This window comes from Lissotriton vulgaris, chromosome 1_1 (assembly GCF_964263255.1).
Source record: "Lissotriton vulgaris chromosome 1_1, aLisVul1.2, whole genome shotgun sequence".
Classification (NCBI taxonomy): Eukaryota; Metazoa; Chordata; class Amphibia; order Caudata; family Salamandridae; genus Lissotriton; species Lissotriton vulgaris.
In genome coordinates, this window is record NC_141685.1 from 1,485,056,449 (window position 1) to 1,485,083,571 (window position 27,123).

Sequence of the window (27,123 nt, forward strand, 5' to 3'; positions counted from 1 at the left end):
GGCTCCTCCTAAACCCCTCTGCTGTCTGACCCCACCCATTCTGCCCAGGCTCCTCCTATACCCCCCTCCTCTCTGACTCCACCCATTCTGCCCAGGCTCCTCCCATACCCGTATGACCCCACCCATTCTGCCCAGGCTCCTCCTAAGCCCCTCCTCTGCTGTCTGACCCCACCCATTCTGCCCAAGCTCCTCCTATACCCCTCCTCTCTGAACCCACCCAATCTGACTAGGCTCCTCCTAAGCCCCTCCTCTGCTGTCTGACCCCACCCATTCTGCCCAGGCTCCTCCTATTTGACCCCACCCAATCTGACTAGGTTCCTCCTAAGCCCCTCCTCTGCTGTCTGGCCCCACCCATTCTGCCCAGGCTCCTCCTATACCCCCTCCTCTCTGACCCCACCCATTCTGCCCAGGCTCCTCCTAAGCCCCTCCTCTCTGACCCCACCCAATCTGACTAGGCTCCTCCTATACCCCCTCCTCTCTGACCCCACCCATTCTGCCCAGGCTCCTCCTAAGCCCCTCCTCTCTGACCCCACCCATTCTGCCCAGGCTCCTCCTAAGCCCCTCCTCTGCTGTCTGACCCCACCCATTCTGCCCAGGCTGCTCCTAAGCCCCTCCTCTCTGACCCCACCCATTCTGCCCAGGCTCCTCCTAAGCCCCTCCTCTGCTGTCTGGGCTTAACCATTCTGCCCAGGCTGCTCCTATACCCCTCCTCTCTGACCCCACCCAATCTGACTAGGCTCCTCCTAAGCCCCTCCTCTGCTGTCTGACCCCACCCATTCTGCCCAGGCTCCTCCTAAGCCCCTCCTCTGCTGTCTGACCCCACCCATTCTGCCCAGGCTGCTCCTAAGCCCCTCCTCTCTGACCCCACCCATTCTGCCCAGGCTCCTCCTAAGCCCCTCCTCTGCTGTCTGGGCCCAACCATTCTGCCCAGGCTGCTCCTATACCCCTCCTCTCTGACCCCACCCAATCTGACTAGGCTCCTCCTAAGCCCCTCCTCTGCTGTCTGACCCCACCCAACCTTCCCAGGCTCCTCCTATACCCCTTCTCTCTGACCCCACCCAATCTGACTAGGCTCCTCCTAAGCCCCTCCTCTGCTGTCTGACCCCACCCATTCTGCCCAGGCTCCTCCTATACCCCTCCTCTCTGACCCCACCCAATCTGACTAAGCTCCTCCTAAACCCCTCCTCTGCTGTCTGACCCCACCCATTCTGCCCAGGCTCCTCCTATACCCCCTCCTCTCTGACTCCACCCACTCTGCCCAGGCTCCTCCTATTTGACCCCACCCAATCTGACTTGGCTCCTCCTAAACCCCTCCTCTGCTGTCTGACCCCACCCATTCTGCCCAGGCTCCTCCTATACCCCCCTCCTCTCTGACTCCACCCATTCTGCCCAGGCTCCTCCCATACCTGTCTGACCCCACCCATTCTGCCCAGGCTCCTCCTATACCCCTCCTCTCTGACCCCACCCATTCTGCCCAGGCTCCTCCTAAGCCCCTCCTCTGCTGTCTGACCCCACCCATTCTGCCCAGGCTCCTCCTATACCCCCTCCTCTCTGACTGCACCCATTCTGCCCAGGCTCCTCCTAAGCCACTCCCCTGCTGTCTGACCCCACCCATTCTGCCCAGGCTCCTCCTAAGCCCCTCCTCTGCTGTCTGACCCCACCCATTCTGCCCAGGTTCTTCCTATACCCCCTCCTCTCTGACTCCACCCATTCTGCCCAGGCTCCTCCCATACCCGTCTGACCCCACCCATTCCGCCCAGGCTCCTCCTATACCCCTCCTATTTGACCCCACCCAATCTGACTAGGCTCCTCCTAAGCCCCTCCTCTGCTGTCTGACCCCACCCAACCTGCCCAGGGTCCTCCTCCTACAGACAACACCCATTCTCTTTCTTTCACTTTCCACACCTATTTTACTTACCGACCAATCTGCAATCCCTCTTTCGCTAGGCATGATTCCACTCTTACACAACACACAGACACATTTTACTTACCTGGTGCCGAACCCGGGATTTGAACCCTGGTTGCCTGGATGGAAGGCAGGAACTTACCCACTGGACCACACTGGTTTCCATGTAAGTAGCCTATCAAATTGTCCTTATGTCATGGTCATCCTTTTAATGTGCAATGGAAGCCACAGGGAAGGACACCAAGGCCTGTATGTTGCTTATAGTTACTACTGCAATCCTCTAGACCACCAAGGAGCTATAGCTCAAAGGTAAGGCTTGTACCTTTGGTGGGGACAGCCCTCACAGGCCAGGGTTCGAATCCTGCCAGTGCTGTAGAAGTATCCCAAGGTGGGAAATTTTCAAACAGTGATTTTCTTTTTTTCTTTTTTGCTAAGTGTTTTTCTGGTTTCCATGTAATTAGCCTATCAAATTGTCTGTATGTCATGGTCATCCATTTAATGTGCAATGGAAGCCACAGGAAAGGACACCAAGGCCTGTATGTTGCTTATAGTTACTACTGCAATCCTCCAGACTACCAAGGAGCTATAGCTCAAAGGTAAGGCTTGTACCTTTGGTGGGGACAGCCCTCACAGGCCAGGGTTCGAATCCTGCCAGTGCCGTAGAAGTATCCCAAGGTGGGAAATTTTCAAACAGTGGTTTTCTTTTTTTTTTTTTGTTGCTAAGTGTTTTTCTGGTTTCCATGTAAGTAGCCTATCAAATTGTCCTTATGTCATGGTTATCCATTTAATGTGCAATGGAAGCCACAGGAAAGGACACCAAGGCCTGTATGTTGCTTATAGTTACTACTGCAATCCTCCAGACCACCAAGGAGCTATAGCTCAAAGGTAAGGCTTGTACCTTTGGTGGGGACAGCCCTCACAGGCCAGAGTTCGAATCCTGTCAGTGCTGTAGAAGTATCCCAAGGTGGGAAATTTTCAAACAGTGATTTCCTTTTTTTTTTTTGTTGCTAAGTGTTTTTCTGGTTTCCATGTAAGTAGCCTATCAAATTGTCCTTATGTCATGGTCATCCATTTAATGTGCAATGGAAGCCACAGGAAAGGACACCAAGGCCTGTATGTTGCTTATAGTTACTACTGCATTCCTCTAGACCACCAAGGAGTTAGCTCAAAGGTAAGGCTTGTACCTTTGGGGGGGACAGCCCTCACAGGCCAGGGTTCGAATCCTGCCAGTGCTGTAGAAGTATCCAAAGGTGGGAAATTTTCAAACAGTGTTTTTTTTTTTGCTAGTGGTTTTTTTGGCAGGTGTCTCCCAAAATTTCATATGTTTTCTCTCATGACCTTCTACCAACCGCCCTATTTCTCAAGTAGGTGCTAGGAACAAGGCCTTATCTTCCTTTATCAATGTCGTCATTCTTTGTCCTTTAAGTTTGGTGAATTGCAGAGTGCAATTGTGGTATTGGGGGTTATAACTGAGCACAAGAATGCGAGGATGGTGCTACACTTATTGTAAAATAGGTTGGTTGATGGTGATTTTTCATTTTAGTGTGAGCCACTCGCTCAAATCAGAGGTTTGGTGCCAGTGAGCTTGGATAGAAATAAAGGTCAAGTATGAGCTCTGGCTAATGAAATGATGGGTCGAGTTTGAGGCTAGCTAGAGTCCATTTATTAGGTGCAATAAGAAGTTGGAAAGATTGTTTCCTTTAAGAGACAGACAAGAGCAGAGTCAAGCCTTTGCTCTAGTAGATCTGCATCATGCCTGCTGCAGGATGTGAAGGAGTGGACCTCCACAGCAGTGCGTTGTGCCGGGCTGGGCTGCACTGGGCTGGGCTGGGCCTGCCCTGGCATCTTGGATTTATTCACCCACCTCCTTCCTTTGAAGAACGCTCACGAACGGCCACGAACGGCCTTGTTCTGTACACAGGCGGACAGCAGGCAATTTAGGACCCTGCTAAATGATGGTGATGTCCCCATGTGCTTCCTTCGAGTGGCAAAATCCTTTGTCTAAGGCAGGTGGGCTTTTTTACAATTTGGTTGAAGACCATATGTTGGAGGCAGTATCACGGCACAAGCCGCCGACCGTCTCAGAAGAAAGTATGCATGGGAGGACATTATTTGCATAGGAGAGCCCTCTTCTCAGTCCCATTCTTAAGCTGCAGTGGCCATGAAGTGTTACTAGTGGGCAGCAGTATGAACAAAAGAGCACACTGAGGCTTTTCTTCTTCTTGCTGACATGATTCTTGGTCATTTTTGTCTTGCAGGGCCTAAGGAGTGAAGGACTACGATGACTGAGGGGATGAGGAATGGCTGGCCTGTATTTGTGGTGAAGGGGGAACATTTGGAAGGTAAACAGCAAGATGAAAGCGTCAAAGCATATATGTTTGCTGAGTGATTGAGTCTGTGTGTCACTTGTCTCTTTGTAGGGACATGTGAGAAAGGAACAGCAGCACCATAGACTTCAGGTGGGAGAGCAAGCAAGGATGAATATTTCCCTCAAATCCAAATACTTACAGCACCTCAAAGATGACAAGTGCGATATGATGTTCTGCAATTGCAAGGATTTGCCATGTGTGGTGCATAAATATGCATGGTTAGTGAGGTTTTTCCCAGAATGTGAGTATCGTTAGGCTGGCAAATGTCAGGCACTCCTTTGGGGGTATGAGGCCAAGAAAAAATTTGGGAAGTTTGCTACAGTCATCTGTAGGATCGAAAGACACTGGGGAATCGTTACAGAGGGAGCCAGGCTGCACAAAACGTGGTAACAGTTGGACAGAAATCTTTAGCAGGACTTTTGACTACCCCCAATGTGGGACCAGGACCGCAGTACCTCTCTGTCTCTGAAATGTATTTTGACCTCTGGGCACCACCATCTCAATGCCCCTCAAATGTTCCCTCCTGGAACCCCAGCTTTGGTAGTGCATCAACCAGGTTTCAATCATTTGAGTGACCACAAACACCCTTGCTATGTGCCTTCCATTTACATTCAGTCAGTAACCCAGCTGCTTCGTTCGCTATTGAATCTCAAGTGACAGTTGGATGCACATTGCAGGGGTATACAGGCATTTACCGTACTGTACAGCCCCTCTCAGTACAGTCAGACTACACTTCTTAAAATCATAAATACATGTTTTGTCCAACAGTAAGGCCGGGCCTTTCCTCTGTAGTTCATAGCCAACGTAAGGAGGAAAAAATAAGCTGAAGAGCATGCCAAAATTCTCTACAGACACTGCCAATCCTCACACTGCCTATTTGCATGCCGAGGTTATTCACTATGACCCACCAAACCAATTGGCAACAGTAGCCTCTCTCTGCCTCATTCGTATGCTCCGATGCCACCTTTATTTAGCAAATGTTAGTGCTCTAGGATTTCATAGCACGATTCGCTATAGCCTCTTTTTTCAACAGAAATGTCCTAAAGGTACCTATACCAATCTGCTGGGTGGGGAGGAGGGGGGCTGCTGCTGCTGGCAGTAAAATTTTGGGGCACCCCACCTGCAAAAATACATTCACATGCTCCTTGTTGTACCTTTCAATACCATAACTGCAGCAGAATCGTATGGTGACCCCTGTTGGTAACAGAAACTGTCAAACAGCTTTTTGCCACCCCCCCTCCCCCGTTGCCCCTAACCATTTGGGGTACACCCCATGAGGGAGGATCAGAGCAATAAAAAATAATGGTAGCCCCCCCAAAAAAGTACCTGGAAGGCATGCCATTCTGTGCACCTCATCGCTCTTCACGTTGCGCCTAAGCACCTTTTAATACTGCTCCCCGACTGCCCCCTCCCAACAGAAATCAGAAAGTATAGGGGGTGCATTAAAAAAGTGTTTGCAGTTCCCCACCATAAGTCAGGATCCTCCTCCATCTATGACCCCTTCCTAGGCCCTCAGACCCCACCCATTCTGCCCAGGCTCCTCCTATTTGACCACACCCAATCTGACTAGGCTCCTCCTTAACCCCTCCTCCGCTCTCTGACCCCACCCAATCTGACTAGGCTCCTCCTATACCCCCTCCTCTCTGACTCCACCCATTCTGCTCAGGCTCCTCCCATACCCCTCTGACCCCACCCATTCTGCCCAGGCTCCTCCTATACCCCTCTTATTTGACCCCAATCTGACTAGGCTCCTCCTAAGCCCCTCCTCCTCTGCTGTGTGACCCCACCCATTCTGACTAAGCTCCTCCTAAACCCCTCCTCTGCTGTCTGGCCCCACCCATTCTGCCCAGGCTCCTCCTATACCCCCTCCTCTCTGACTCCACCCATTCTGCCCAGGCTCCTCCCATACCAGTCTGACCCCACCCATTCTGCCCAGGCTCCTCCTATACCCCTCCTATTTGACCCCACCCACTCTGACTTGGCTCCTCCTAAACCCCTCCTCCTCTGCTGTCTGACCCCACCCATTCTGCCCAGGCTCCTCCTATACCCCCCTCCTCTCTGACTCCACCCATTCCGCCCAGGCTCCTCCCATACCTGTCTGACCCCACCCATTCTGCCCAGGCTCCTCCCATACCTGTCTGACCCCACCCATTCTGCCCAGGCTCCTCCTATACCCCTCCTCTATGACCTTACCCATTCTGCCCAGGCTCCTCCTCCTCCTATTTGACCCCACCCAATCTGACTAGGCTCCTCCTAAGCCCCTCCTCTGCTGTCTGACCCCACCCATTCTGCCCAGGCTCCTCCTATTTGACCCCACCCAATCTGACTAGGTTCCTCCTAAGCCCCTCCTCTGCTGTCTGACCCCACCCATTCTGCCCAGGCTCTTCCTATACCCCCTCCTCTCTGACCCCACCCATTCTGCCCAGGCTCCTCCTATTTGACCCCACCCAATCTGACTAGGTTCCTCCTAAGCCCCTCCTCTGCTGTCTGGCCCCACCCAACCTACCCAGGCTCCTCCTATACCCCTTCTCTCTGACCCCACCCAATCTGACTAGGCTCCTCCTAAGCCCCTCCTCTGCTGTCTGACCCCACCCATTCTGCCCAGGCTCCTCCTAAGCCCCTCCTCTCTGACCCCACCCATTCTGCCCAGGCTCCTCCTAAGCCCCTCCTCTGCTGTCTGACCCCACCCATTCTGCCCAGGCTCCTCCTATACCCCTCCTCTATGACCTTACCCATTCTGCCCAGGCTCCTCCTCCTCCTATTTGACCCCACCCAATCTGACTAGGCTCCTCCTAAGCCCCTCCTCTGCTGTCTGACCCCACCCATTCTGCCCAGGCTCCTCCTATTTGACCCCACCCAATCTGACTAGGTTCCTCCTAAGCCCCTCCTCTGCTGTCTGACCCCACCCATTCTGCCCAGGCTCTTCCTATTTGACCCCACCCAATCTGACTAGGTTCCTCCTAAGCCCCTCCTCTGCTGTCTGGCCCCACCCAACCTACCCAGGCTCCTCCTATACCCCTTCTCTCTGACCCCACCCAATCTGACTAGGCTCCTCCTAAGCCCCTCCTCTGCTGTCTGACCCCACCCATTCTGCCCAGGCTCCTCCTAAGCCCCTCCTCTCTGACCCCACCCATTCTGCCCAGGCTCCTCCTAAGCCCCTCCTCTGCTGTCTGACCCCACCCATTCTGCCCAGGCTCCTCCTATACCCCTCCTATTTGACCCCAATCTGACTAGGCTTCTCTTAAGCCCCTCCTCTGCTGTCTGACCCCACCCATTCTGCCCAGGCTCCTCCTATACCCCCTCCTCTCTGACTCCACCCATTCTGCCCAGGCTCCTCCTATTTGACCCCACCCAATCTGACTAGGCTCCTCCTAAGCCCCTCCTCTCTGACTCCACCCATTCTGCCCAGGCTCCTCCCATACCAGTCTGACCCCACCCATTCTGCCCAGGCTCCTCCTATACCCCTCCTATTTGACCCCACCCACTCTGACTTGGCTCCTCCTAAACCCCTCCTCTGCTGTCTGACCCCACCCATTCTGCCCAGGCTCCTCCTATACCCCCCTCCTCTCTGACTCCACCCATTCTGCCCAGGCTCCTCCCATACCTGTCTGACCCCACCCATTCTGCCCAGGCTCCTCCTATACCCCTCCTCTATGACCTTACCCATTCTGCCCAGGCTCCTCCTCCTCCTATTTGACCCCACCCAATCTGACTAGGCTCCTCCTAAGCCCCTCCTCTGCTGTCTGACCCCACCCATTCTGCCCAGGCTCCTCCTATACCGCCTCCTCTCTGACTCCACCCATTCTGCCCAGGCTCCTCCTATTTGACCCCACCCAATCTGACTAGGCTCCTCCTAAGCCCCTCCTCTCTGACTCCACCCATTCTGCCCAGGCTCCTCCTAAGCCCCTCCTCTGCTGTCTGACCCCACCCATTCTGCCCAGGCTCCTCCTATACCCCCCTCCTCTCTGACTCCACCCATTCTGCCCAGGCTCCTCCTATACCCCCTCCTCTCTGACTCCACCCATTCTGCCCAGGCTCCTCCTATACCCCTCCTCTATGACCTTACCCATTCTGCCCAGGCTCCTCCTATTTGACCCACCCAATCTGACTAGGCTCCTCCTAAGCCCCTCCTCTGCTGTCTGACCCCACCCATTCTGCCCAGGCTCCTCCTATACCCCCTCCTCTCTGACTCCACCCATTCTGCCCAGGCTCCTCCTAAGCCCCTCCTCTCTGACCCTACTCATTCTGCCCAGGCTCCTCCTATACCCCCTCCTCTCTGACTCCACCCATTCTGCCCAGGCTCCTCCTATACCCCTCCTCTATGACCTTACCCATTCTGCCCAGGCTCCTCCTCCTCCTATTTGACCCCACCCAATCTGACTAGGCTCCTCCTAAGCCCCTCCTCTGCTGTCTGACCCCACCCATTCTGCCCAGGCTCCTCCTATACCCCCTCCTCTCTGACTCCACCCATTCTGCCCAGGCTCCTCCCATACCCGTCTGACCCCACCCATTCTGCCCAGGCTCCTCCTATACCCCCTCCTATTTGACCCCACCCACTCTGACTTGGCTCCTCCTAAACCCCTCTGCTGTCTGACCCCACCCATTCTGCCCAGGCTCCTCCTATACCCCCCTCCTCTCTGACTCCACCCATTCTGCCCAGGCTCCTCCCATACCCGTATGACCCCACCCATTCTGCCCAGGCTCCTCCTAAGCCCCTCCTCTGCTGTCTGACCCCACCCATTCTGCCCAAGCTCCTCCTATACCCCTCCTCTCTGAACCCACCCAATCTGACTAGGCTCCTCCTAAGCCCCTCCTCTGCTGTCTGACCCCACCCATTCTGCCCAAGCTCCTCCTATACCCCTCCTCTCTGAACCCACCCAATCTGACTAGGTTCCTCCTAAGCCCCTCCTCTGCTGTCTGGCCCCACCCATTCTGCCCAGGCTCCTCCTATACCCCCTCCTCTCTGACCCCACCCAATCTGACTAGGCTCCTCCTATACCCCCTCCTCTCTGACCCCACCCATTCTGCCCAGGCTCCTCCTAAGCCCCTCCTCTCTGACCCCACCCATTCTGCCCAGGCTCCTCCTAAGCCCCTCCTCTGCTGTCTGACCCCACCCATTCTGCCCAGGCTGCTCCTAAGCCCCTCCTCTCTGACCCCACCCATTCTGCCCAGGCTCCTCCTAAGCCCCTCCTCTGCTGTCTGGGCTTAACCATTCTGCCCAGGCTGCTCCTATACCCCTCCTCTCTGACCCCACCCAATCTGACTAGGCTCCTCCTAAGCCCCTCCTCTGCTGTCTGACCCCACCCATTCTGCCCAGGCTCCTCCTAAGCCCCTCCTCTGCTGTCTGACCCCACCCATTCTGCCCAGGCTGCTCCTAAGCCCCTCCTCTCTGACCCCACCCATTCTGCCCAGGCTCCTCCTAAGCCCCTCCTCTGCTGTCTGGGCCCAACCATTCTGCCCAGGCTGCTCCTATACCCCTCCTCTCTGACCCCACCCAATCTGACTAGGCTCCTCCTAAGCCCCTCCTCTGCTGTCTGACCCCACCCAACCTTCCCAGGCTCCTCCTATACCCCTTCTCTCTGACCCCACCCAATCTGACTAGGCTCCTCCTAAGCCCCTCCTCTGCTGTCTGACCCCACCCATTCTGCCCAGGCTCCTCCTATACCCCTCCTCTCTGACCCCACCCAATCTGACTAAGCTCCTCCTAAACCCCTCCTCTGCTGTCTGACCCCACCCATTCTGCCCAGGCTCCTCCTATACCCCCTCCTCTCTGACTCCACCCACTCTGCCCAGGCTCCTCCTATTTGACCCCACCCAATCTGACTTGGCTCCTCCTAAACCCCTCCTCTGCTGTCTGACCCCACCCATTCTGCCCAGGCTCCTCCTATACCCCCCTCCTCTCTGACTCCACCCATTCTGCCCAGGCTTCTCCCATACCTGTCTGACCCCACCCATTCTACCCAGGCTCCTCCCATACCTGTCTGACCCCACCCATTCTGCCCAGGCTCCTCCTATACCCCTCCTCTCTGACCCCACCCATTCTGCCCAGGCTCCTCCTAAGCCCCTCCTCTGCTGTCTGACCCCACCCATTCTGCCCAGGCTCCTCCTATACCCCCTCCTCTCTGACTCCACCCATTCTGCCCAGGCTCCTCCTAAGCCACTCCCCTGCTGTCTGACCCCACCCATTCTGCCCAGGCTCCTCCTAAGCCCCTCCTCTGCTGTCTGACCCCACCCATTCTGCCCAGGTTCTTCCTATACCCCCTCCTCTCTGACTCCACCCATTCTGCCCAGGCTCCTCCCATACCCGTCTGACCCCACCCATTCTGCCCAGGCTCCTCCTATACCCCTCCTATTTGACCCCACCCAATCTGACTAGGCTCCTCCTAAGCCCCTCCTCTGCTGTCTGACCCCACCCAACCTGCCCAGGGTCCTCCTCCTACAGACAACACCCATTCTCTTTCTTTCACTTTCCACACCTATTTTACTTACCGACCAATCTGCAATCCCTCTTTCGCTAGGCATGATTCCACTCTTACACAACACACAGACACATTTTACTTACCTGGTGCCGAACCCGGGATTTGAACCCTGGTTGCCTGGATGGAAGGCAGGAACTTACCCACTGGACCACACTGGTTTCCATGTAAGTAGCCTATCAAATTGTCCTTATGTCATGGTCATCCTTTTAATGTGCAATGGAAGCCACAGGGAAGGACACCAAGGCCTGTATGTTGCTTATAGTTACTACTGCAATCCTCTAGACCACCAAGGAGCTATAGCTCAAAGGTAAGGCTTGTACCTTTGGTGGGGACAGCCCTCACAGGCCAGGGTTCGAATCCTGCCAGTGCTGTAGAAGTATCCCAAGGTGGGAAATTTTCAAACAGTGATTTTCTTTTTTTCTTTTTTGCTAAGTGTTTTTCTGGTTTCCATGTAATTAGCCTATCAAATTGTCTGTATGTCATGGTCATCCATTTAATGTGCAATGGAAGCCACAGGAAAGGACACCAAGGCCTGTATGTTGCTTATAGTTACTACTGCAATCCTCCAGACTACCAAGGAGCTATAGCTCAAAGGTAAGGCTTGTACCTTTGGTGGGGACAGCCCTCACAGGCCAGGGTTCGAATCCTGCCAGTGCCGTAGAAGTATCCCAAGGTGGGAAATTTTCAAACAGTGGTTTTCTTTTTTTTTTTTGTTGCTAAGTGTTTTTCTGGTTTCCATGTAAGTAGCCTATCAAATTGTCCTTATGTCATGGTTATCCATTTAATGTGCAATGGAAGCCACAGGAAAGGACACCAAGGCCTGTATGTTGCTTATAGTTACTACTGCAATCCTCCAGACCACCAAGGAGCTATAGCTCAAAGGTAAGGCTTGTACCTTTGGTGGGGACAGCCCTCACAGGCCAGAGTTCGAATCCTGTCAGTGCTGTAGAAGTATCCCAAGGTGGGAAATTTTCAAACAGTGATTTCCTTTTTTTTTTTTGTTGCTAAGTGTTTTTCTGGTTTCCATGTAAGTAGCCTATCAAATTGTCCTTATGTCATGGTCATCCATTTAATGTGCAATGGAAGCCACAGGAAAGGACACCAAGGCCTGTATGTTGCTTATAGTTACTACTGCATTCCTCTAGACCACCAAGGAGTTAGCTCAAAGGTAAGGCTTGTACCTTTGGGGGGGACAGCCCTCACAGGCCAGGGTTCGAATCCTGCCAGTGCTGTAGAAGTATCCAAAGGTGGGAAATTTTCAAACAGTGTTTTTTTTTTTGCTAGTGGTTTTTTTGGCAGGTGTCTCCCAAAATTTCATATGTTTTCTCTCATGACCTTCTACCAACCGCCCTATTTCTCAAGTAGGTGCTAGGAACAAGGCCTTATCTTCCTTTATCAATGTCGTCATTCTTTGTCCTTTAAGTTTGGTGAATTGCAGAGTGCAATTGTGGTATTGGGGGTTATAACTGAGCACAAGAATGCGAGGATGGTGCTACACTTATTGTAAAATAGGTTGGTTGATGGTGATTTTTCATTTTAGTGTGAGCCACTCGCTCAAATCAGAGGTTTGGTGCCAGTGAGCTTGGATAGAAATAAAGGTCAAGTATGAGCTCTGGCTAATGAAATGATGGGTCGAGTTTGAGGCTAGCTAGAGTCCATTTATTAGGTGCAATAAGAAGTTGGAAAGATTGTTTCCTTTAAGAGACAGACAAGAGCAGAGTCAAGCCTTTGCTCTAGTAGATCTGCATCATGCCTGCTGCAGGATGTGAAGGAGTGGACCTCCACAGCAGTGCGTTGTGCCGGGCTGGGCTGCACTGGGCTGGGCTGGGCCTGCCCTGGCATCTTGGATTTATTCACCCACCTCCTTCCTTTGAAGAACGCTCACGAACGGCCACGAACGGCCTTGTTCTGTACACAGGCGGACAGCAGGCAATTTAGGACCCTGCTAAATGATGGTGATGTCCCCATGTGCTTCCTTCGAGTGGCAAAATCCTTTGTCTAAGGCAGGTGGGCTTTTTTACAATTTGGTTGAAGACCATATGTTGGAGGCAGTATCACGGCACAAGCCGCCGACCGTCTCAGAAGAAAGTATGCATGGGAGGACATTATTTGCATAGGAGAGCCCTCTTCTCAGTCCCATTCTTAAGCTGCAGTGGCCATGAAGTGTTACTAGTGGGCAGCAGTATGAACAAAAGAGCACACTGAGGCTTTTCTTCTTCTTGCTGACATGATTCTTGGTCATTTTTGTCTTGCAGGGCCTAAGGAGTGAAGGACTACGATGACTGAGGGGATGAGGAATGGCTGGCCTGTATTTGTGGTGAAGGGGGAACATTTGGAAGGTAAACAGCAAGATGAAAGCGTCAAAGCATATATGTTTGCTGAGTGATTGAGTCTGTGTGTCACTTGTCTCTTTGTAGGGACATGTGAGAAAGGAACAGCAGCACCATAGACTTCAGGTGGGAGAGCAAGCAAGGATGAATATTTCCCTCAAATCCAAATACTTACAGCACCTCAAAGATGACAAGTGCGATATGATGTTCTGCAATTGCAAGGATTTGCCATGTGTGGTGCATAAATATGCATGGTTAGTGAGGTTTTTCCCAGAATGTGAGTATCGTTAGGCTGGCAAATGTCAGGCACTCCTTTGGGGGTATGAGGCCAAGAAAAAATTTGGGAAGTTTGCTACAGTCATCTGTAGGATCGAAAGACACTGGGGAATCGTTACAGAGGGAGCCAGGCTGCACAAAACGTGGTAACAGTTGGACAGAAATCTTTAGCAGGACTTTTGACTACCCCCAATGTGGGACCAGGACCGCAGTACCTCTCTGTCTCTGAAATGTATTTTGACCTCTGGGCACCACCATCTCAATGCCCCTCAAATGTTCCCTCCTGGAACCCCAGCTTTGGTAGTGCATCAACCAGGTTTCAATCATTTGAGTGACCACAAACACCCTTGCTATGTGCCTTCCATTTACATTCAGTCAGTAACCCAGCTGCTTCGTTCGCTATTGAATCTCAAGTGACAGTTGGATGCACATTGCAGGGGTATACAGGCATTTACCGTACTGTACAGCCCCTCTCAGTACAGTCAGACTACACTTCTTAAAATCATAAATACATGTTTTGTCCAACAGTAAGGCCGGGCCTTTCCTCTGTAGTTCATAGCCAACGTAAGGAGGAAAAAATAAGCTGAAGAGCATGCCAAAATTCTCTACAGACACTGCCAATCCTCACACTGCCTATTTGCATGCCGAGGTTATTCACTATGACCCACCAAACCAATTGGCAACAGTAGCCTCTCTCTGCCTCATTCGTATGCTCCGATGCCACCTTTATTTAGCAAATGTTAGTGCTCTAGGATTTCATAGCACGATTCGCTATAGCCTCTTTTTTCAACAGAAATGTCCTAAAGGTACCTATACCAATCTGCTGGGTGGGGAGGAGGGGGGCTGCTGCTGCTGGCAGTAAAATTTTGGGGCACCCCACCTGCAAAAATACATTCACATGCTCCTTGTTGTACCTTTCAATACCATAACTGCAGCAGAATCGTATGGTGACCCCTGTTGGTAACAGAAACTGTCAAACAGCTTTTTGCCACCCCCCCTCCCCCGTTGCCCCTAACCATTTGGGGTACACCCCATGAGGGAGGATCAGAGCAATAAAAAATAATGGTAGCCCCCCCAAAAAAGTACCTGGAAGGCATGCCATTCTGTGCACCTCATCGCTCTTCACGTTGCGCCTAAGCACCTTTTAATACTGCTCCCCGACTGCCCCCTCCCAACAGAAATCAGAAAGTATAGGGGGTGCATTAAAAAAGTTTTTGCAGTTCCCCACCATAAGTCAGGATCCTCCTCCATCTATGACCCCTTCCTAGGCCCTCAGACCCCACCCATTCTGCCCAGGCTCCTCCTATTTGACCACACCCAATCTGACTAGGCTCCTCCTTAACCCCTCCTCCGCTCTCTGACCCCACCCAATCTGACTAGGCTCCTCCTATACCCCCTCCTCTCTGACTCCACCCATTCTGCTCAGGCTCCTCCCATACCCCTCTGACCCCACCCATTCTGCCCAGGCTCCTCCTATACCCCTCTTATTTGACCCCAATCTGACTAGGCTCCTCCTAAGCCCCTCCTCTGCTGTCTGACCCCACCCATTCTGACTAAGCTCCTCCTAAACCCCTCCTCTGCTGTCTGACCCCACCCATTCTGCCCAGGCTCCTCCTATACCCCCTCCTCTCTGACTCCACCCATTCTGCCCAGGCTCCTCCCATACCAGTCTGACCCCACCCATTCTGCCCAGGCTCCTCCTATACCCCTCCTATTTGACCCCACCCACTCTGACTTGGCTCCTCCTAAACCCCTCCTCCTCTGCTGTCTGACCCCACCCATTCTGCCCAGGCTCCTCCTATACCCCCCTCCTCTCTGACTCCACCCATTCCGCCCAGGCTCCTCCCATACCTGTCTGACCCCACCCATTCTGCCCAGGCTCCTCCCATACCTGTCTGACCCCACCCATTCTGCCCAGGCTCCTCCTATACCCCTCCTCTATGACCTTACCCATTCTGCCCAGGCTCCTCCTCCTCCTATTTGACCCCACCCAATCTGACTAGGCTCCTCCTAAGCCCCTCCTCTGCTGTCTGACCCCACCCATTCTGCCCAGGCTCCTCCTATTTGACCCCACCCAATCTGACTAGGTTCCTCCTAAGCCCCTCCTCTGCTGTCTGACCCCACCCATTCTGCCCAGGCTCTTCCTATACCCCCTCCTCTCTGACCCCACCCATTCTGCCCAGGCTCCTCCTATTTGACCCCACCCAATCTGACTAGGTTCCTCCTAAGCCCCTCCTCTGCTGTCTGGCCCCACCCAACCTACCCAGGCTCCTCCTATACCCCTTCTCTCTGACCCCACCCAATCTGACTAGGCTCCTCCTAAGCCCCTCCTCTGCTGTCTGACCCCACCCATTCTGCCCAGGCTCCTCCTAAGCCCCTCCTCTCTGACCCCACCCATTCTGCCCAGGCTCCTCCTAAGCCCCTCCTCTGCTGTCTGACCCCACCCATTCTGCCCAGGCTCCTCCTATACCCCTCCTATTTGACCCCAATCTGACTAGGCTCCTCTTAAGCCCCTCCTCTGCTGTCCCCACCCATTCTGCCCAGGCTCCTCCTATACCCCCTCCTCTCTGACTCCACCCATTCTGCCCAGGCTCCTCCTATTTGACCCCACCCAATCTGACTAGGCTCCTCCTAAGCCCCTCCTCTCTGACTCCACCCATTCTGCCCAGGCTCCTCCCATACCAGTCTGACCCCACCCATTCTGCCCAGGCTCCTCCTATACCCCTCCTATTTGACCCCACCCACTCTGACTTGGCTCCTCCTAAACCCCTCCTCTGCTGTCTGACCCCACCCATTCTGCCCAGGCTCCTCCTATACCCCCCTCCTCTCTGACTCCACCCATTCTGCCCAGGCTCCTCCCATACCTGTCTGACCCCACCCATTCTGCCCAGGCTCCTCCTATACCCCTCCTCTATGACCTTACCCATTCTGCCCAGGCTCCTCCTCCTCCTATTTGACCCCACCCAATCTGACTAGGCTCCTCCTAAGCCCCTCCTCTCTGACTCCACCCATTCTGCCCAGGCTCCTCCTAAGCCCCTCCTCTGCTGTCTGACCCCACCCATTCTGCCCAGGCTCCTCCTATACCCCCCTCCTCTCTGACTCCACCCATTCTGCCCAGGCTCCTCCCATACCTGTCTGACCCCACCCATTCTGCCCAGGCTCCTCCCATACCCCCTCCTCTCTGACTCCACCCATTCTGCCCAGGCTCCTCCTATACCCCTCCTCTATGACCTTACCCATTCTGCCCAGGCTCCTCCTCCTCCTATTTGACCCCACCCAATCTGACTAGGCTCCTCCTAAGCCCCTCCTCTGCTGTCTGACCCCACCCATTCTGCCCAGGCTCCTCCTATACCCCCTCCTCTCTGACTCCACCCATTCTGCCCAGGCTCCTCCTAAGCCCCTCCTCTCTGACCCTACTCATTCTGCCCAGGCTCCTCCTATACCCCTCCGACCTCACCCCCTCTGCTCAGGCTCCTCCTATACCCCCTCCCCTATACCCTTCCTCTCTGACCCCACCCATTCTGCCCAGGCTCCTCCTATACCCCCTCCTTTCTGATTCCACCCATTCTGCCCAGGCTCCTCCTATTTGACCCCACCCAATCTGACTTGACCCCACCCATTCTGCCCAGGCTCCTCCTATACCCCCTCCTCTCTGACTCCACCCATTCTGCCCAGGCTCCTCCCATACCCGTCTGACCCCACCCATTCTGCCCAGGCTCCTCCTATACCCCCTCCTATTTGACCCCACCCGCTCTGACTTGGCTCCTCCTAAACCCCTCTGCTGTCTGACCCCACCCATTCTGCCCAGGCTCCTCCTATACCCCCCTCCTCTCTGACTCCACCCATTCTGCCCAGGCTCCTCCCATACCCGTATGATCCCACCCATTCTGCCCAGGCTCCTCCTAAGCCCCTCCTCTGCTGTCTGACCCCACCCATTCTGCCCAAGCTCCTCCTAAGCCCCTCCTCTGCTGTCTGGGCCCAACCATTCTGCCCAGGCTGCTCCTATACCCCTCCTCTCTGACCCCACCCAATCTGACTAGGCTCCTCCTAAGCCCCTCTGCTGTCTGACCCCACCCAACCTGCCCAGGGTCCTCCTCCTACAGACAACACCCATTCTTTTTCTTTCACCTTTCTTTCCACACCTATTTTACTTACCGACCAATCTGCAATCCCTCTTTCGCTAGGCATGATTCCACTCTTACACAACACACAGACACATTTTACTTACCAATTTACTTACCTGGTGCCGAACCCGGGATTTGAACCCTGGTTGCCTGGATGGAAGGCAGGAACTTACCCACTGGACCACACTGGTTTCCATGTAAGTAGCCTATCAAATTGTCCTTATGTCATGGTCATCCTTTTAATGTGCAATGGAAGCCACAGGGAAGGACACCAAGGCCTGTATGTTGCTTATAGTTACTACTGCAATCCTCTAGACCACCAAGGAGCTATAGCTCAAAGGTAAGGCTTGTACCTTTGGTGGGGACAGCCCTCACAGGCCAGGGTTCGAATCCTGCCAGTGCTGTAGAAGTATCCCAAGGTGGGAAATTTTCAAACAGTGATTTTCTTTTTTTCTTTTTTGCTAAGTGTTTTTCTGGTTTCCATGTAATTAGCCTATCAAATTGTCTGTATGTCATGGTCATCCATTTAATGTGCAATGGAAGCCACAGGAAAGGACACCAAGGCCTGTATGTTGCTTATAGTTACTACTGCAATCCTCCAGACTACCAAGGAGCTATAGCTCAAAGGTAAGGCTTGTACCTTTGGTGGGGACAGCCCTCACAGGCCAGGGTTCGAATCCTGCCAGTGCTGTAGAAGTATCCCAAGGTGGGAAATTTTCAAACAGTGGTTTTCTTTTTTTTTTTGTTGCTAAGTGTTTTTCTGGTTTCCATGTAAGTAGCCTATCAAATTGTCCTTATGTCATGGTTATCCATTTAATGTGCAATGGAAGCCACAGGAAAGGACACCAAGGCCTGTATGTTGCTTATAGTTACTACTGCAATCCTCCAGACCACCAAGGAGTTAGCTCAAAGGTAAGGCTTGTACCTTTGGGGGGGACAGCCCTCACAGGCCAGGGTTCGAATCCTGCCAGTGCTGTAGAAGTATCCAAAGGTGGGAAATTTTCAAACAGTGTTTTTTTTTTTTGCTAGTGGTTTTTTTGGCAGGTGTCTCCCAACATTTCATATGTTTTCTCTCATGACCTTCTACCAACCGCCCTATTTCTCAAGTAGGTGCTAGGAACAAGGCCTTATCTTCCTTTATCAATGTCGTCATTCTTTGTCCTTTAAGTTTGGTGAATTGCAGAGTGCAATTGTGGTATTGGGGGTTATAACTGAGCACAAGAATGCGAGGATGGTGCTACACTTATTGTAAAATAGGTTGGTTGATGGTGATTTTTCATTTTAGTGTGAGCCACTCGCTCAAATCAGAGGTTTGGTGCCAGTGAGCTTGGATAGAAATAAAGGTCAAGTATGAGCTCTGGCTAATGAAATGATGGGTCGAGTTTGAGGCTAGCTAGAGTCCATTTATTAGGTGCAATAAGAAGTTGGAAAGATTGTTTCCTTTAAGAGACAGACAAGAGCAGAGTCAAGCCTTTGCTCTAGTAGATCTGCATCATGCCTGCTGCAGGATGTGAAGGAGTGGACCTCCACAGCAGTGCGTTGTGCCGGGCTGGGCTGCACTGGGCTGGGCTGGGCCTGCCCTGGCATCTTGGATTTATTCACCCACCTCCTTCCTTTGAAGAACGCTCACGAACGGCCACGAACGGCCTTGTTCTGTACACAGGCGGACAGCAGGCAATTTAGGACCCTGCTAAATGATGGTGATGTCCCCATGTGCTTCCTTCGAGTGGCAAAATCCTTTGTCTAAGGCAGGTGGGCTTTTTTACAATTTGGTTGAAGACCATATGTTGGAGGCAGTATCACGGCACAAGCCGCCGACCGTCTCAGAAGAAAGTATGCATGGGAGGACATTATTTGCATAGGAGAGCCCTCTTCTCAGTCCCATTCTTAAGCTGCAGTGGCCATGAAGTGTTACTAGTGGGCAGCAGTATGAACAAAAGAGCACACTGAGGCTTTTCTTCTTCTTGCTGACATGATTCTTGGTCATTTTTGTCTTGCAGGGCCTAAGGAGTGAAGGACTACGATGACTGAGGGGATGAGGAATGGCTGGCCTGTATTTGTGGTGAAGGGGGAACATTTGGAAGGTAAACAGCAAGATGAAAGCGTCAAAGCATATATGTTTGCTGAGTGATTGAGTCTGTGTGTCACTTGTCTCTTTGTAGGGACATGTGAGAAAGGAACAGCAGCACCATAGACTTCAGGTGGGAGAGCAAGCAAGGATGAATATTTCCCTCAAATCCAAATACTTACAGCACCTCAAAGATGACAAGTGCGATATGATGTTCTGCAATTGCAAGGATTTGCCATGTGTGGTGCATAAATATGCATGGTTAGTGAGGTTTTTCCCAGAATGTGAGTATCGTTAGGCTGGCAAATGTCAGGCACTCCTTTGGGGGTATGAGGCCAAGAAAAAATTTGGGAAGTTTGCTACAGTCATCTGTAGGATCGAAAGACACTGGGGAATCGTTACAGAGGGAGCCAGGCTGCACAAAACGTGGTAACAGTTGGACAGAAATCTTTAGCAGGACTTTTGACTACCCCCAATGTGGGACCAGGACCGCAGTACCTCTCTGTCTCTGAAATGTATTTTGACCTCTGGGCACCACCATCTCAATGCCCCTCAAATGTTCCCTCCTGGAACCCCAGCTTTGGTAGTGCATCAACCAGGTTTCAATCATTTGAGTGACCACAAACACCCTTGCTATGTGCCTTCCATTTACATTCAGTCAGTAACCCAGCTGCTTCGTTCGCTATTGAATCTCAAGTGACAGTTGGATGCACATTGCAGGGGTATACAGGCATTTACCGTACTGTACAGCCCCTCTCAGTACAGTCAGACTACACTTCTTAAAATCATAAATACATGTTTTGTCCAACAGTAAGGCCGGGCCTTTCCTCTGTAGTTCATAGCCAACGTAAGGAGGAAAAAATAAGCTGAAGAGCATGCCAAAATTCTCTACAGACACTGCCAATCCTCACACTGCCTATTTGCATGCCGAGGTTATTCACTATGACCCACCAAACCAATTGGCAACAGTAGCCTCTCTCTGCCTCATTCGTATGCTCCGATGCCACCTTTATTTAGCAAATGTTAGTGCTCTAGGATTTCATAGCACGATTCGCTATAGCCTCTTTTTTCAACAGAAATGTCCTAAAGGTACCTATACCAATCTGCTGGGTGGGGAGGAGGGGGGCTGCTGCTGCTGGCAGTAAAATTTTGGGGCACCCCACCTGCAAAAATACATTCACATGCTCCTTGTTGTACCTTTCAATACCATAACTGCAGCAGAATCGTATGGTGACCCCTGTTGGTAACAGAAACTGTCAAACAGCTTTTTGCCACCCCCCCTCCCCCGTTGCCCCTAACCATTTGGGGTACACCCCATGAGGGAGGATCAGAGCAATAAAAAATAATGGTAGCCCCCCCAAAAAAGTACCTGGAAGGCATGCCATTCTGTGCACCTCATCGCTCTTCACGTTGCGCCTAAGCACCTTTTAATACTGCTCCCCGACTGCCCCCTCCCAACAGAAATCAGAAAGTATAGGGGGTGCATTAAAAAAGTTTTTGCAGTTCCCCACCATAAGTCAGGATCCTCCTCCATCTATGACCCCTTCCTAGGCCCTCAGACCCCACCCATTCTGCCCAGGCTCCTCCTATTTGACCACACCCAATCTGACTAGGCTCCTCCTTAACCCCTCCTCCGCTCTCTGACCCCACCCAATCTGACTAGGCTCCTCCTATACCCCCTCCTCTCTGACTCCACCCATTCTGCTCAGGCTCCTCCCATACCCCTCTGACCCCACCCATTCTGCCCAGGCTCCTCCTATACCCCTCTTATTTGACCCCAATCTGACTAGGCTCCTCCTAAGCCCCTCCTCTGCTGTCTGACCCCACCCATTCTGACTAAGCTCCTCCTAAACCCCTCCTCTGCTGTCTGACCCCACCCATTCTGCCCAGGCTCCTCCTATACCCCCTCCTCTCTGACTCCACCCATTCTGCCCAGGCTCCTCCTATTTGACCCCACCCAATCTGACTAGGCTCCTCCTAAGCCCCTCCTCTCTGACTCCACCCATTCTGCCCAGGCTCCTCCCATACCAGTCTGACCCCACCCATTCTGCCCAGGCTCCTCCTATACCCCTCCTATTTGACCCCACCCACTCTGACTTGGCTCCTCCTAAACCCCTCCTCCTCTGCTGTCTGACCCCACCCATTCTGCCCAGGCTCCTCCTATACCCCCCTCCTCTCTGACTCCACCCATTCCGCCCAGGCTCCTCCCATACCTGTCTGACCCCACCCATTCTGCCCAGGCTCCTCCCATACCTGTCTGACCCCACCCATTCTGCCCAGGCTCCTCCTATACCCCTCCTCTATGACCTTACCCATTCTGCCCAGGCTCCTCCTCCTCCTATTTGACCCCACCCAATCTGACTAGGCTCCTCCTAAGCCCCTCCTCTGCTGTCTGACCCCACCCATTCTGCCCAGGCTCCTCCTATTTGACCCCACCCAATCTGACTAGGTTCCTCCTAAGCCCCTCCTCTGCTGTCTGACCCCACCCATTCTGCCCAGGCTCTTCCTATACCCCCTCCTCTCTGACCCCACCCATTCTGCCCAGGCTCCTCCTATTTGACCCCACCCAATCTGACTAGGTTCCTCCTAAGCCCCTCCTCTGCTGTCTGGCCCCACCCAACCTACCCAGGCTCCTCCTATACCCCTTCTCTCTGACCCCACCCAATCTGACTAGGCTCCTCCTAAGCCCCTCCTCTGCTGTCTGACCCCACCCATTCTGCCCAGGCTCCTCCCAAGCCCCTCCCCTCTGACCCCACCCATTCTGCCCAGGCTCCTCCTAAGCCCCTCCTCTGCTGTCTGACCCCACCCATTCTGCCCAGGCTCCTCCTATACCCCTCCTATTTGACCCCAATCTGACTAGGCTCCTCTTAAGCCCCTCCTCTGCTGTCTGACCCCACCCATTCTGAGTAAGCTCCTCCTAAATCCCTCCTCTGCTGTCTGACCCCACCCATTCTGCCCAGGCTCCTCCTATACCCCCTCCTCTCTGACTCCACCCATTCTGCCCAGGCTCCTCCTATTTGACCCCACCCAATCTGACTAGGCTCCTCCTAAGCCCCTCCTCTCTGACTCCACCCATTCTGCCCAGGCTCCTCCCATACCAGTCTGACCCCACCCATTCTGCCCAGGCTCCTCCTATACCCCTCCTATTTGACCCCACCCACTCTGACTTGGCTCCTCCTAAACCCCTCCTCTGCTGTCTGACCCCACCCATTCTGCCCAGGCTCCTCCTATACCCCCCTCCTCTCTGACTCCACCCATTCTGCCCAGGCTCCTCCCATACCTGTCTGACCCCACCCATTCTGCCCAGGCTCCTCCTATACCCCTCCTCTATGACCTTACCCATTCTGCCCAGGCTCCTCCTCCTCCTATTTGACCCCACCCAATCTGACTAGGCTCCTCCTAAGCCCCTCATCTGCTGTCTGACCCCACCCATTCTGCCCAGGCTCCTCCTATACCGCCTCCTCTCTGACTCCACCCATTCTGCCCAGGCTCCTCCTATTTGACCCCACCCAATCTGACTAGGCTCCTCCTAAGCCCCTCCTCTCTGACTCCACCCATTCTGCCCAGGCTCCTCCTAAGCCCCTCCTCTGCTGTCTGACCCCACCCATTCTGCCCAGGCTCCTCCTATACCCCCCTCCTCTCTGACTCCACCCATTCTGCCCAGGCTCCTCCCATACCTGTCTGACCCCACCCATTCTGCCCAGGCTCCTCCTATACCCCCTCCTCTCTGACTCCACCCATTCTGCCCAGGCTCCTCCTATACCCCTCCTCTATGACCTTACCCATTCTGCCCAGGCTCCTCCTCCTCCTATTTGACCCCACCCAATCTGACTAGGCTCCTCCTAAGCCCCTCCTCTGCTGTCTGACCCCACCCATTCTGCCCAGGCTCCTCCTATACCCCCTCCTCTCTGACTCCACCCATTCTGCCCAGGCTCCTCCTAAGCCCCTCCTCTCTGACCCCACTCATTCTGCCCAGGCTCCTCCTATACCCTTCCTCTCTGACCCCACCCCCTCTGCTCAGGCTCCTCCTATACCCGCTCCCCTATACCCTTCCTCTCTGACCCCACCCAATCTGACTAGGCTCCTCCTATACCCCCTCCTTTCTGATTCCACCCATTCTGCCCAGGCTCCTCCTATACCCCCTCCTTTCTGATTCCACCCATTCTGCCCAGGCTCCTCCTATTTGACCCCACCCAATCTGACTTGGCTCCTCCTAAACCCCTCCTCTGCTGTTTGACCCCACCCATTCTGCCCAGGCTCCTCCTATACCCCCTCCTCTCTGACTCCACCCATTCTGCCCAGGCTCCTCCCATACCCGTCTGACCCCACCCATTCTGCCCAGGCTCCTCCTATACCCCCTCCTATTTGACCCCACCCGCTCTGACTTGGCTCCTCCTAAACCCCTCTGCTGTCTGACCCCACCCATTCTGCCCAGGCTCCTCCTATACCCCCCTCCTCTCTGACTCCACCCATTCTGCCCAGGCTCCTCCCATACCCGTATGACCCCACCCATTCTGCCCAGGCTCCTCCTAAGCCCCTCCTCTGCTGTCTGACCCCACCCATTCTGCCCAAGCTCCTCCTATACCCCTCCTCTCTGAACCCACCCATTCTGCCCAGGCTCCTCCTAAGCCCCTCCTCTGCTGTCTGGGCCCAACCATTCTGCCCAAGCTCCTCCTATACCCCTCCTCTCTGAACCCACCCATTCTGCCCAGGCTCCTCCTAAGCCCCTCCTCTGCTGTCTGGGCCCAACCATTCTGCCCAGGCTGCTCCTATACCCCTCCTCTCTGACCCCACCCAATCTGACTAGGCTCCTCCTAAGCCCCTCCTCTGCTGTCTGACCCCACCCATTCTGCCCAGGCTCCTCCTATACCCCTCCTCTCTGACCCCACCCAATCTGACTAAGCTCCTCCTAAACCCCTCCTCTGCTGTCTGACCCCACCCATTCTGCCCAGGCTCCTCCTATACCCCCTCTTCTCTGACTCCACCCACTCTGCCCAGGCTCCTCCTATTTGACCCCACCCAATCTGACTAGGCTTCTCCTAAGCCCCTCCTCTCTGACTCCACCCATTCTGCCCAGGCTCCTCCCATACCAGTCTGACCCCACCCATTCTGCCCAGGCTCCTCCTAAACCCCTCCTCTGCTGTCTGACCCCACCCATTCTGCCCAGGCTCCTCCTATACCCCCCTCCTCCTCTCTGACTCCACCCATTCTGCCCAGGCTCCTCCCATACCTGTCTGACCCCACCCATTCTACCCAGGCTCCTCCCATACCTGTCTGACCCCACCCATTCTGCCCAGGCTCCTCCTATACCCCTCCTCTATGACCTTACCCATTCTGCCCAGGCTCCTCCTCCTCCTATTTGACCCCACCCAATCTGACTAGGCTCCTCCTAAGCCCCTCCTCTGCTGTCTGACCCCACCCATTCTGCCCAGGCTCCTCCTATACCGCCTCCTCTCTGACTCCACCCAATCTGACTAGGCTCCTCCTAAGCCCCTCCTCTCTGACTCCACCCATTCTGCCCAGGCTCCTCCTAAGCCCCTCCTCTGCTGTCTGACCCAACCCATTCTGCCCAGGCTCCTCCAATACCCCCCTCTCTGACTCCACCCATTCTGCCCAGGCTCCTCCCATACCTGTCTGACCCCACCCATTCTGCCCAGGCTCCTCCTATACCCCCTCCTCTCTGACTCCACCCATTCTGCCCAGGCTCCTCCTATACCCCTCCTCTATGACCTTACCCATTCTGCCCAGGCTCCTCCTCCTCCTATTTGACCCCACCCAATCTGACTAGGCTCCTCCTAAGCCCCTCCTCTGCTGTCTGACCCCACCCATTCTGCCCAGGCTCCTCCTATACCCCCTCCTCTCTGACTCCACCCATTCTGCCCAGGCTCCTCCTAAGCCCCTCCTCTCTGACCCCACTCATTCTGCCCAGGCTCCTCCTATACCCCCTCCTATTTGACCCCACCCGCTCTGACTTGGCTCCTCCTAAACCCCTCTGCTGTCTGACCCCACCCATTCTGCCCAGGCTCCTCCTATACCCCCTCCTCTCTGACTCCTCCCATTCTGCCCAGGCTCCTCCCATACCAGTCTGACCCCACCCATTCTGCCCAGGCTCCTCCTATACCCCCTCCTCTCTGACTCCACCCATTCTGCCCAGGCTCCTCCCATACCCCTCTGACCCCACCCATTCTGCCCAGGCTCCTCCTATACCCCCTCCTATTTGACCCCACCCGCTCTGACTTGGCTCCTCCTAAACCCCTCTGCTGTCTGACCCCACCCATTCTGCCCAGGCTCCTCCTATACCCCCTCCTCTCTGACTCCTCCCATTCTGCCCAGGCTCCTCCCATACCAGTCTGACCCCACCCATTCTGCCCAGGCTCCTCCTATACCCCCTCCTCTCTGACTCCACCCATTCTGCCCAGGCTCCTCCCATACCAGTCTGACCCCACCCATTCTGCCCAGGCTCCTCCTATACCCCCCTCCTCTCTGACTCCACCCATTCTGCCCAGGCTCCTCCCATACCCCTCTGACCCCACCCATTCTGCCCAGGCTCCTCCTATACCCCCCTCCTCTCTGACTCCACCCATTCTGCCCAGGCTCCTCCCATACCCCTCTGACCCCACCCATTCTGCCCAGGCTCCTCCTATACCCCTCCTATTTGACCCCACCCAATCTGACTAGGCTCCTCCTAAGCCCCTCCTCTGCTGTCTGACCCCACCCATTCTGCCCAGGCTCCTCCTATACCCCCTCCTCTCTGACTCCATCCATTCTGCCCAGGCTCCTCCTAAGCCACTCCCCTGCTGTCTGACCCCACCCATTCTGCCCAGGCTCCTCCTAAGCCCCTCCTCTGCTGTCTGACCCCACCCATTCTGCCCAGGTTCTTCCTATACCCCCTCCTCTCTGACTCCACCCATTCTGCCCAGGCTCCTCCCATACCCGTCTGACCCCACCCATTCTGCCCAGGCTCCTCCTATACCCCTCCTATTTGACCCCACCCAATCTGACTTGGCTCCTCCTAAACCCCTCCTCTGCTGTCTGACCCCACCCATTCTGCCCAGGCTCCTCCTATACCCCCTCCTCTCTGACTCCACCCATTCTGCCCAGGCTCCTCCCATACCCGTCTGACCCCACCCATTCTGCCCAGGCTCCTCCCATACCCGTCTGACCCCACCCATTCTGCCCAGGCTCCTCCCATACCCGTCTGACCCCACCCATTCTGCCCAGGCTCCTCCTATACCCCTCCTATTTGACCCCACCCACTCTGACTTGGCTCCTCCTAAACCCCTCCTCTGCTGTCTGACCCCACCCATTCTGCCCAGGCTCCTCCTATACCCCTCTTATTTGACCCCAATCTTACTAGGCTCCTCCTAAGCCCCTTCCCTGCTGTCTGACCCCACCCATTCTGCCCAGGCTCCTCCTATACCCCCTCCTCTCTGACTCCTCCCATTCTGCCCAGGCTCCTCCTATTTGACCACACCCAATCTGACTAGGCTCCTCCTTAACCCCTCCTCCGCTCTCTGACCCCACCCAATCTGACTAGGCTCCTCCTATACCCCCTCCTCTCTGACTCCACC